Source organism: Nicotiana attenuata, chromosome 9 (genome assembly GCF_001879085.1).
Source record: "Nicotiana attenuata strain UT chromosome 9, NIATTr2, whole genome shotgun sequence".
In the NCBI taxonomy this organism is placed as follows: Eukaryota; Viridiplantae; Streptophyta; class Magnoliopsida; order Solanales; family Solanaceae; genus Nicotiana; species Nicotiana attenuata.
In genome coordinates, this window is record NC_031997.1 from 41,310,902 (window position 1) to 41,323,484 (window position 12,583).

A 12,583-nucleotide genomic window follows, 5' to 3' on the forward strand; every position below is an offset into this window, starting at 1 on the left:
CAGGAACTTATCTAATATTTCACTTAAATTGAAGAAATTTATGAAAGTGTAAATAACTTATAACCAGAATGATAAATAAAAAATAAAAAAAATATACAGTGGCAAGTATATTTTTATTAATGTTAAAATGTTTATGCTACATATGATAGTTACAAAGAAGAAAACTTTAAGAAGAAAATTGTTCATCAGATGCATGAATGCTGCTGGGGCATTGGTCAGCCCAAAAGACATCGCAAGGAACTCATAATGACCATAACAGGTCCTGAAAGCTGTCTTAAGAATATCCAAGTCCTGAATCTTCAGCAGGTGATACCCAGACCTTAAATAAATCTTGGAGAACACCCTCGCTCCCCGAAGCTGGTCAAATAGATCATCAATACGCGGCAAAGGATACTTGTTCTTGATTGTGACTTTGTTCAACTGCCTATAATCAATGTACATTCTCATAGCACCATCCTTCTTCTTCACAAACAGAACAGGTGCACTACAAGGTGACACGCTAAGCCTACTAAACCCCTTATCAAGGAGTTCCTGAAGCTGCTCCTTCAACTCAGCCGGTGCCATACGGTACGGAGGGATAGAAATGGGCTGAGTGCCCGGCACCAAGTCAATACCAAAATCAATGTCCCTGTCGGGCGGCATGCCCTGCAGGTCTGCAGGAAACACATTCGGAATATCAGCACCAACATCCCTCACAAAGGCCAAATAAGATAAACAACCCTTCCCAACCATCTGCTAGGCCTTCAAATATGAGATCACCCTACTGGGAATATAGTCTAGAGAACCTCGTCACTCAATCCGTGACAACCCCGGCATCGCCAATGTCACTGTCTTAGCGTGAGAATCTAAAATAGCATGACATGGAGACAAACAATCCATACCCAAGATCACGTCGAAATCAACCATACTAAGCAACACGAGATCAACTCTAGTTTCCAATCCCCTAACCATCACTACACACGACGGATATACACAGTCCACAATAATAGTATCACCTACCGGTGTAAATACATCAACAGAAGAAGCTAACGAGTCACAGGGCATATCCAGGTAATGAGCAAAATACGATGATACATATGAATAGGTGGAACCAGGGTTAAATAATAAAGAAGCATCTCGATAACATACTGAGACAATACCTGTGATCACTGTGTCTGAAGCAATAACATCTGGTCTGGCAGGGAGTGCATAGAAATGGTCCTGGCCGCCACCTGATCGGCCTCCCCCTCTAGGGCGACCCTTAGCTGACTAAGCTCCACCCCGAGCTGGCCGGGCGGGTGGTGAAGTAACTGGTGCTGAAGTCGTAGGCTGGCTCCTCTGTTGAGCTGGACCTCCGAATAGGCGAGGACACTTCCTCCTGATATGACCAAACTCTCCACACTCGTAGCAACTCCCCGGTGTTGGTGGTGGGGAATGAAGGGAATCCTAAGCACCGAGATAACTAGTAGAAGGGCCTGACATAGATAAGCCCCGAACCGATGGAGCACGGGACGAACTCTGAGCTGGTAGGGCACTGAGAGATGACTGGACCTAATGAGAACTGTGTGACCCATGGCCAGATGATGCACCACGGTGAACTGTACGAGCCGTCTGAGCATGCCTATAGGGACGACCCCTGCCGTGGTGGAGCTGACCCTAGAAGGAACACCACTAAAACCACCCGATCCACGAGACCTCTTGGCCTCCCTCTCAACCCGCTCCTGGCTGCGGACTATCTCTATCTGCCGAGCAATGTCAAAAACCTCATCGAAAGTAGCACCAGATATCCTCTCTCTAGTCAAAAGCAACCGCAACTGAAATGTGAGGCCATCAATGAACCTCCTGATCCTCTCCCTATCAGTGGGAACCAACCAAACTGCATGACGGGCCAACTCAGAAAACCTTATCTCGTACTGCGTCACAGACATATCATCCTGACGTAACTGCTCAAACTGTCTGCGCAGCTCCTCTCTACGAGATTGCGGCATGAACTTCTCCAAGAAGAGAATGGAGAACTCCTGCCATGTAAGTGGTACTGCACCGACCGGCCTATGCCTCTCATAATCCTCTCACCAACTGAAGGCACCCCAGAGAACTGAAAAGTAGTGAACGAGACCCCACTGGTCTCCAGATACCTACTGTATGGAGAATCCTCTAACACTTGTCCAAGAAACCCTGGGCATCCTCCGCCTTTGTACCACTGAAAGATGGAGGCTGGAGTCTTCCAAACCTCTCTAATCTCCACTGCTCATCATCAGACATAATAGGAATCACATGGGCCTGAGCAGCTGCAACCGGCAGGCTGGTAGTGCCCTGGTGTCTGGAGTCCCTGCATCACCTGCTCTGGTGCGCGGGCGAAGGGAGTCTGAGTACCTCCCCCGGCCTGAGAAGTGGCTGCTGCGGTTGGAACAGAGATCGCCTGAGCAAGACTGGTGCACACGGTCAGAATCTGAGCTAAGGCCTCCTAAAAGCCTGGAATCACGATGGGCACAACTGGTGCCTGAGCTGGCCCCACTAGCTCATCCATAATGGGACCTGTTCCTGAACTGGGGCAACTGGTGGATCTGCAGGTGCTGCCCTAGCTGATGTACGAGTTGCACCTCTGCCCCTACCGCAGCCTCTACCGCGACCTCAGCCTTTCGCGGCCCTGAGTGGTGGTACTAGTGGTTGTCCATCCCGTCCAATAGTACGTGTCCTCACCATTTGTGAGAGAATAGAATAACAGAAGTTTAGTTACCAGAATCAACAGATTCGCACGACAAGAATTCAAGAATGTGAAGTTTCCTAAGGGTTCGGTAGCCTTTCTAAGATAACTACAGACGTCTCCGTACTGATCCGCAAGACTCTACTAAACCTGCTCATGACTCGTGAGACCTATGTAACCTAGGCTCTGATACCAACTTGTCACGATCCAAATCCTAACCTGTCGTGATGACGCTTATCGCGGTACTAGGCAGGCCGACATTTCCAAAATACTTCCAATATTTAATAGAAAATGAATTGAGAAATTTTAAATAACTAGAGATTCCATAAAAATGGGGTAAAACCCAAAACACAAATGCGGAAAACAGTTCCCAAATCGGGGTGTCACTGAGCTCATGAGCATCTTTATATCACCAGTCTAGAAAAGAAATGTCTACGAAAGTCTGGATCAAATACAAATAAGAAAAAGACAAGGAAGGAGAAACAAGGACTGTGAACGCCGGGCAACTACCTCGTAAATCTCCGAAGATCAACCGTGCACGATATCAACGCCCACCATGTCCGAAAACACTTTGATCTACACACGAAGTGTAGGGTGTAGCGTGAGTACAACCAACTCAGTAAGTAACAATAATAAATAAGGAGCTGAAAGATAGTGACGAGCTACACAATTGTAGTACATTTCCAGTAATCTCAACAAGAAAGTAGACATGCTTTCAAAATCCGGCAATTTAAATCAAATCAGTTTGTACGTGCCAAGTTCGAGTAAAAAAAAATCGGGATATAATGTCTCCCAGAAGTCTCAGAACATTAACATATAGCAGCTATGTACAACAACAATGAAAGCAAATACAGCCTCTCAGGGCAACAGTCACTCAATCTTTCTCAATAGCACATCACTCTGCTCTCAGCCCTCAATACTCACACTCAATAGGTACCTGCACTCACTGGGGGTGTACTGTAACGCCCCAAACTAGGGGAGGCACGACTGGCACTCGATACTGTATTCGATCGAGTTAGCCACTAAACATACAAGCTAACAGTCACGCCCCAAAATCCGAGGAGCGCGACCGGCGCTCAATCGGGTGAACCCGACGGAGCAAGCCTTACCGAGCATTTTCTACCCCAAATCAATATGGATACGGGACTCATGCCTTTGATTAATTTAGACGATAACACACGGTGTACACCACATTACTGGTTCACTTCATATCATAAAAATTTATCGTACATAAGCTAGCTTCAAGGATTCTATTAGGGTTACAGCTTAAGGAGATTACAAGGTTAGGATTACAACATATACATACAGCGGATTCCCCGGGCACCCATACATAACCCACACTAGTGTCTTTGGAGCCTCTAAGGATACAACAGATAAGCATGACTAGGCCGGCAACAAGGCCCCGGCTATACCTCAAAAGTGAAAGTTGTAATAACAAAAGATACACCATATGGCCCCATGGAAGAAAAGGGGCTCACCGAGACTTTGAGTAGAAGAAACGCTCCGCTACACACGGTCGGCACCGTCCACTATGGAGCCACCTACAATCATAACACGAATGTAGCGCCCCCCGCAAAAGGGACGTCAGTACATTTGAATTGTACTGGTATGTATAACTAAACACCATTTTACTAGAAAGAACTACCAAACAGATACAAGCAAATAATATGGGCAAATCAAAGAAGCAATTCATATAATCTTTCATACAATTTCCACAACATTGATTAGGGCATTTCTGTCACGTGTTCACCACTGTTCTCATTACCACCGCTATCCCAAGCGGAGTCCGATCACGACCCGACCGGCTAGGTCACCTCATTGGAGGCATTACTCTCAATCAATATTTCATTTCCTTTATCCAGAATCCAATATCAGCACATTACCACCATGTGTGCGGCATGGTGTCCGATCACGACCCGATCGGCTAGGTCACCTCGTTAGAGGCATTTCTCCATTCTCATTAGCCAACACTTCAAGTCTTTATTCCACACATAACATAACAATTCCTGGGGCACTCATGGCCACCATCATCACATCGTTTCCCTTTTTTTTTGATGTTCATTTTACAAGTTGTGAACATATACACATATATTGAGGATACTTCAAATTGCAATCACAGGTAAATGAGCACATAGTTAGCATGAATAATTCTTTGTTCCAATGTTGGCTTATAGCCCAAGTATTTCCATACATAACTCTACTTTCCGTCATTATCAAATTGTCAAGATTGGCACATTATTCACGTTGGGGCACATCCTTCACGAATATGTACAGATAATTGCATATCAATTAATGCGTAATAACAAGCAATATGCTAACCAATTCAACTCTTACCATGCTTTCATAAATGACAACGGAGCTCAATTTCTAATAAAAAGGGATTTTAGCCATACATACCTTTCTTAAGCTTTCCCTTAATTACTACGATATTCCGGAAATTCTAGCAACTTCAATCTATTTTGGGACATAGCAAAATTGAACACAAATTAGGAAGATAATCATAATTCTAGCTCATTTGAGCATTTTATCAAATACTAGTTGAGTATCTTGATTTCAAATCCCCTTTTCAAGATTTTCTTCATTCCTTAACCCAATCTTTACTTATTTATGTTAAACGATCTTCCCCTAAACCTAAGTTGTACATGCATGTATACATAATAGCATTACACCCAATAATCATACCTCAATACCCCATCTTATACTCCAAACTCGAAATTAAAACCTAGGGTATAGAATCTTACCTCTTAGATGAAGAACTTGTGATTGGGTTCTTTGATTCTTGAAGATTGATGCAAGGTTTGGATGATTTAAATGTTGGGTTCCTCCTTCTCTCTCTAAAATGCTCTCACCTCTCTCTAAAATCAGTAGAAAATGACCCCAAAATGAACTCTAAAGCCTATATATTAAAATGGGGTACGGGTTATAAAAAGTTAGAAAAACTTAACCTCGGATGTCANTCATGGACTCCTAGGCAGTGCTCACACTGGAGGGGCAGGACCCTAGATATCTAAGAGTAGGAGTTGAAAATAGTATATAAAAGTAGGAGGTAGTTTTAGGGAAAAAATAGTTTGGATTTTTAGAAGTGAATAGAAACAGGTCACAAGATCAAAAACTACAAACAGAACCACATTTAACAGATTGAGTCCAGACATGAATTCCAGTAGTTACAATCACCAGGAACACTGGAATCATAGACAAAACAGAGTCACAATGAAGTCAAACAAGGCTTCACATGGTTGGAATTGACATAGTCCATTAACTATTACTAGGTGAGCATATAGACATGTATTAAACAGAGAAATGTGCTGAAATCAAAATGACTAATCAAACTACCATACAGAACAGGGTGGAGCAGTGGGAATTATACATGCTAGTTTCAGAATGAGTAAACCAGTATCATGGGAAAAACAGGGACATGCTATCATATAGAACAGGACAGGACTTAAGTCATGCTGGTTAAGGGAAACATAGGGCAGAACAGAAGCATGTTGGAACACTAACCACACAGCCACATGGGACAAATAGGTAACAAGACTAAAGAATACTAGTTAAAATAAACAAGAAGCATATAATAAACGTGTACATGTTGAGGTTCCGAGTGCACTAATCATATAAGTCATAGAGAATAGGAAATGAAGCATAGTAGTTGAGAAGGAGATGGCTAGGAGACAAGTATCAAAGCAGAAGTATACTGAAACACATAGCACATAGAAGAGATTATAATAACAAAAATAGGGGCATACCAGTTAAGAGATAGCAAACAGGAAGGTGAAGGCAAGTTGAATCCAATAGTCTAACCTTGTGTCACGCCCCAAAATCCGAGGAGCGTGACCGGCGCTCAATCGGGTGAACCCGACGGAGCAAGCCTTGCCGAGCACTTTCTACCCCAAATCAATATGGATACGGGACTCATGCCTTTGATTAATTTAGACGATAACACACGGTGTACACCACATTACTGGTTCACTTCATATCATAAAAATTTACCGTACATAAGCTAGCTTCAAGGATTCTACTAGGGTTACAGCTTAAGGAGATTACAAGGTTAGGATTACAACATATACATACAGCGGATTCCCCGGGCACCCATACATAACCCACACTAGTGTCTTTGGAGCCTCTAAGGATACAACAGATAAGCATGACTAGGCCGGCAACAAGGCATCGGCTATACCTCAAAAGTGAAAGTTGTAATAACAAAAGATACACCATATGGCCCCATGGAAGAAAAGGGGCTCACCGAGACTTTGAGTAGAAGAAACGCTCCGCTACACACGGTCGGCACCGTCCACTATGGAGCCACCTACAATCATAACACGAATGTAGCGCCCCCGGCAAAAGGGACGTCAGTACATTTGAATTGTACTGGTATGTATAACTAAACACCATTTTACTAGAAAGAACTACCAAACAGATACAAGCAAACAATATGGGCAAATCAAAGAAGCAATTCATATAATCTTTCATACAATTTCCACAACATTGATTAGGGCATTTCTGTCACGTGTTCACCACTGTTCTCATTACCACCGCTATCCCAAGCGAAGTTCGATCACGACCCGACCGGCTAGGTCACCTCATTGGAGGCATTACTCTCAATCAATATTTCATTTCCTTTATCCGGAATCCAATATCAGCACATTACCACCATGTGTGCGACATGGTGTCCGATCACGACCCGATCGGCTAGGTCACCTCGTTAGAGGCATTTCTCCATTCTCATTAGCCAACACTTCAAGTCTTTATTCCACACATAACATAACAATTCCTGGGGCACTCATGGCCACCATCATTACATCGTTTCCCTTTTTTTTGATATTCATTTTACAAGTTGTAAACATATACACATATATTGAGGATACTTCAAATTGCAATCACAGGTAAATGAGCACATAGCTAGCATGAATAATTCTTTGTTCCAATGTTGGCTTATAGCCCAAGTATTTCCACACATAACTGTACTTTCCGTCATTATCCAACTGTCAAGATTGGCACATTATTCACGTTGGGGCACATCCTTCACGAATATGTACAGATAATTGCATATCAATTAATGCGTAATAACAAGCAATATGCTAACCAATTCAATCCTTACCATGCTTTCATAAATGACAACGGAGCTCAATTTCTAATAAAAAGGGATTTTAGCCATACATACCTTTCTTAAGCTTTCCCTTAATTACTACGATATTCCGGAAATTCTAGCAACTTCAATCTATTTTGGGACATAGCAAAATTGAACACAAATTAGGAAGATAATCATAATTCTAGCTCATTTGAGCATTTTATCAAATACTAGTTGAGTATCTTGATTTCAAATCCCCTTTTCAAGATTTTCTTCATTCCTTAACCCAATCTTTACTTATTTATGTTAAACGATCTTCCCCTAAACCTAAGTTGTACATGCATGTATACATAATAGCATTACACCCAATAATCATACCTCAATACCCCATCTTATACTCCAAACTCGAAATTAAAAACCTAGGGTATAGAATCTTACCTCTTAGATGAAGAACTTGTGATTGGGTTCTTTGATTCTTGAAGATTGATGCAAGGTTTGGATGATTTAAATGTTGGGTTCCTCCTTCTCTCTCTAAAATGCTCTCACCTCTCTCTAAAATCAGTAGAAAATGACCCCAAAATGAACTCTAAAGCCTATATATTAAAATGGGGTCGGGTTATAAAAATTAGAAAATTAACCCTCGGATGTCAAGTCTGCTATAGCAGAATCCACCGCAGAATGGGTATGCGGGCTGCAGTTTCGTCGCAGAACTCGTTGCCCAAAACTGGGCTGTTCTGTCTCAATCTGCGACCATTCTGCGACCGCAGAATGGTTATGCGGTCCGCAGAGTTGAATCCGCGATCGCAGATTTCACGCAGAATCGCATTTTTCCAGCTTTTGGTAATTTGATCATAACTTTGTGTAGGAAGGTCCAAATGACGAACGGTTTAAAGCGTTGGAAACTAGACTCGAAGACCTTTCATTTGATAGGTTATCCATCACCTAGAACCTAAAAGATATTTAGATATGCTCGTTCAAAGTAGGGACTAGTGCAAGATCGTTGGGAATTTTAGCCTATTATGGACTTTTTCCAATTTTTCTTAGACTTAGGCCTTTCCTTGGATCCCAAATTACTTACCGTAAGAATTATACACATATTTACCAAATCCAATGGATGTACACCATGTTAATAGCACATAAAATATTATAATAAGCCTATGTGACACCACGAAATCTTAAATTACTTAGCGAAAATTTTCGGGGCCTTACACTAACTAAACTGGGGTCCCAACAGATCGGGCAGCACACTATCTGAAATACTAAGCCTGGACCGTTAAGGTCATGACCTGAATAACAATAAGCCATATAAACAAAGGTAGACGAGCCAAAATAATAAAGTACTAGCTGGCCGACGAGGCTACGACTGGAGACATATATGCCTACACACATATATATACATGCCAAGCCTATGGGCTGGAGACTGGAAGCTGCAAAAAGAAACCTAGAATACTGTGTCCACAATAGCCTCTAAGAGTGTCATAAGCACTATCGGGATAAGTCCCCGACTATACCCAAACTGTACAACAAAAGTAACCATCCTATGAAAGCTCCAGGAAGAGGTGGAGCTTACCAACTCACAGCTGAACCCCGAAATCCTAACGGAGGGGTCGATCAGAGTCCCTACCTGGACCTGCACGCACGAAACAAAAATGCAGTGTCCCCAGGCAACGGGACATCAGTACGAATAAAAATGTATTGGTATGTAAGGCAGAAAGTAGAATCATACATAGCTGATGTAAAAAAAATAATAATAGAGATACCACCTGACACTGAAACTCTGATAGCCTCCATGGCCGACATCCGACCTCATAGTAATCAAATATGCATGGTATGCTCGTGTAATTGTATGTCGTGAATACATATATAATGATGCAAATGCATGACATACCCAACCAAATGCTAGCAATGGCGGTCTCTCCCGGTAGCTAACCGGTATCATATTGCCAACCTGTGGCCATCTGTACAATATATATAGTCTTTCGGGCAAATAGGCCCCTTACCTCCGATTATAGCTCGAAGTCCATGCATAATATGCCATGTATGATATGAACTTTGAATGCACATAATAGGCCATAACAAGAACTTAGCCAATCTTGGCTCATTGGTACACTTATTCTCATAATCTCATAATCACCTTCGTATCGCATACAATTGTCTCGTGGAACCTCATATGTTTTTTTTGAATAAGCTTGACTCGACTTTTAGAAAGATAACTTTACTCTAAAGATGTTCATAAAAAGCTTAAGGTAATTCACTTAATCCTTATACCTAATTTCTTGATGATTAGTAAAAGAAAGTATTTCAAAAATCAAGTGTTTTAGTAGTTTAAACATAAAAATTATATTTGAGATTTTTGGAAATCGACGTGTCACTTTAGAGATTTTAAAATACACTTTAACAAGGAAGAAGGACTGATCGCAAATGCTAAATGCCTTTATTTTTAAGTCACACAACCCAAAGACGAATAAGAATTCATATATATAGACATATAGTTAAGAAAACCGACAAAATGACATATATAGATGTCGAATACCCTATTTAACCGAATGAGTGGAATATCAACCTAATAGCATCATGAAAATACTTCAGCTACGATCCCAATGCCTTTCACAGAAGGTCTTTCTAGCAATAGAATAGTAAAATATCACATTTGACGTCTTAGGAATTTCCCAGAATTCGTGCTAAAAGGAAGGACAGAGCTTAGCCTTAACATACCTCTCCAACAAACGTCCGAATGCCTGTAGTTACTTCACGAAAGTTGTTCCTTACGTCCTAAGCTTCGCAAACACTATATATATGCAGCTTATACGCACCTATAAACAGTTCATAATTGAGTTTAAATAGGCAGATTTTCCATATGACCCTAACTTGACGAAACGTCCGTAGAACTTTGTAAAAACGATCATAAAAGAGTCCCAAGATGATTACCTTGGCAAACCAAGTATAAATCCTGAAGAACCAGCAAGAACAACAAATTCCTATCTTCCAAAAATAGCTCCAAACACAGCTAATAGAAGGGGGAAACGATTGCAAAGCGTAGAGATTGCATTTCTAGGCACGGGGGCAAACTTTAACGATAGAAATCGTTAAAAATGCACCTTAATCACTCAAGAACACCATGGAACCTTCTCTTCAGCTTGCTCACTGTTTTGGGACTAAAATGAAATGTTTTGAGGTCTTAAAAGTCGAATTTGCCGACTTATACTACTTGTTTGACCCGACCCAGTTCGCGACCCGGTTTTAGCCCGGACAGTCCGCGGTAAAATAGTCACAACTTTTTACTCCAATGTCGGTTTGATGTGAGGCTTTATTGGTTGCGAACTAGACTCGTAGAACTTCGATTAGGCAGGTTGTGGGTCCCATAACTCTTTATATATTGGGAGAAATGATATGATATATTTGACCCAAAGTTTAGAAAATTTATTAGAGAAATTTACGATAACTTTTGCCGACCTTTATTTCGCAACTTGCTTGACTCCAAAAAGTAACATGTGACCAGTGTGATATTATAATACCTCATAACACATTATTCTTAGCATATTAGACACTCTTAGTCTTATCCCACAGGTGCAAGTTAACTTAAACCTTCCGAACGCGCAGGGTGCTACCTGAGCCATTTCTTTAACCACGAACCTTTGTTTAAGGGATTCCTTTGACCTAAAGCTTTAGTTTAGTTCCTTGATATTACCACACATTTTCAGTCTTATTCTCCTAATGTGCTATACCCAATCATATATACCTAATATAACCACGCCACGTTACGTATATTACGTAAGAGAAGAGAGAAAAAAAAACACATGGGGTCTCACATGTACAGACTCCGGGGGGGCTCCTTCAGCCCAAGCGCTATATCGTTGCGGCGTGCAGCCCGATCCCATAATATATAATAGCCATAAGGCTCGTTGCGGCATGCAACCCGATCCATATATATATACATATAGCTCACAGCTCGGCACTCAGGCCCTAACTCAGTCACCAACCTCTCCAGTCTCTCGGGCTCTCAGAAATCATAAAAAAAAATCAGCCCAAACAGAGATAATGTAATGTATCAACAAGAAACGAGAAGAGATTGAGATATGATACGCAAAAAAAACTGTGACTGAGTACCATACATCAATTAGCAAATAATTCAACAAGTACACGACCTCTGCGGGTCCCAACAGTATCAACGCACAGGCTAAACATGATTTCTAACATGATTTGCAGTCAAATTACTTTAGCATCAACATATAGCCTAAACATAATCTCTAGCACAATTGACAGCTCAATTACTTTAGCACGTAGAGATTTCATGGTTACAGATAAGATCAGGTAACTACACAGTACCACAGAAATAACAGAGTCACAATTCACACGGTGCATCCCCCCCGCCCGTCACCTCAACACCAGTCACATAGCACGTAATTCAGGGTTTCATACCCTCAACACCAAGTTTAGAAGTGTTACTTACCTCGAACAAGCCAATTCTAATACCGAAAAGCCAAGCAATACTCCAACAATGCCATCTCGCGTGCATCGACCTCTGAACGGCTAAAAACTAGCCAAAAGCAACTCAAATACATCAAATAATGCCAAAGGAAACAAACCCATCGATAAATGTTGAATCTTTAATCAAAAGCCCAAAATCATCCAAAAGGTCCAACCCGGGGCCGCACCTCGGAACCCGACAAAACTCACAAAGTCAACAACCCATTCAATTACGAGTCCAACCATACTAGTTTCACTCAAATCCGACTCCAAATCGATGTTCAAAACTCAAAAATTCACATTATGAAACTTTAGGCTAAAACCTCCAATTTCTCTTTAAAATTCATTAACCAATTGCCAAAAACGAA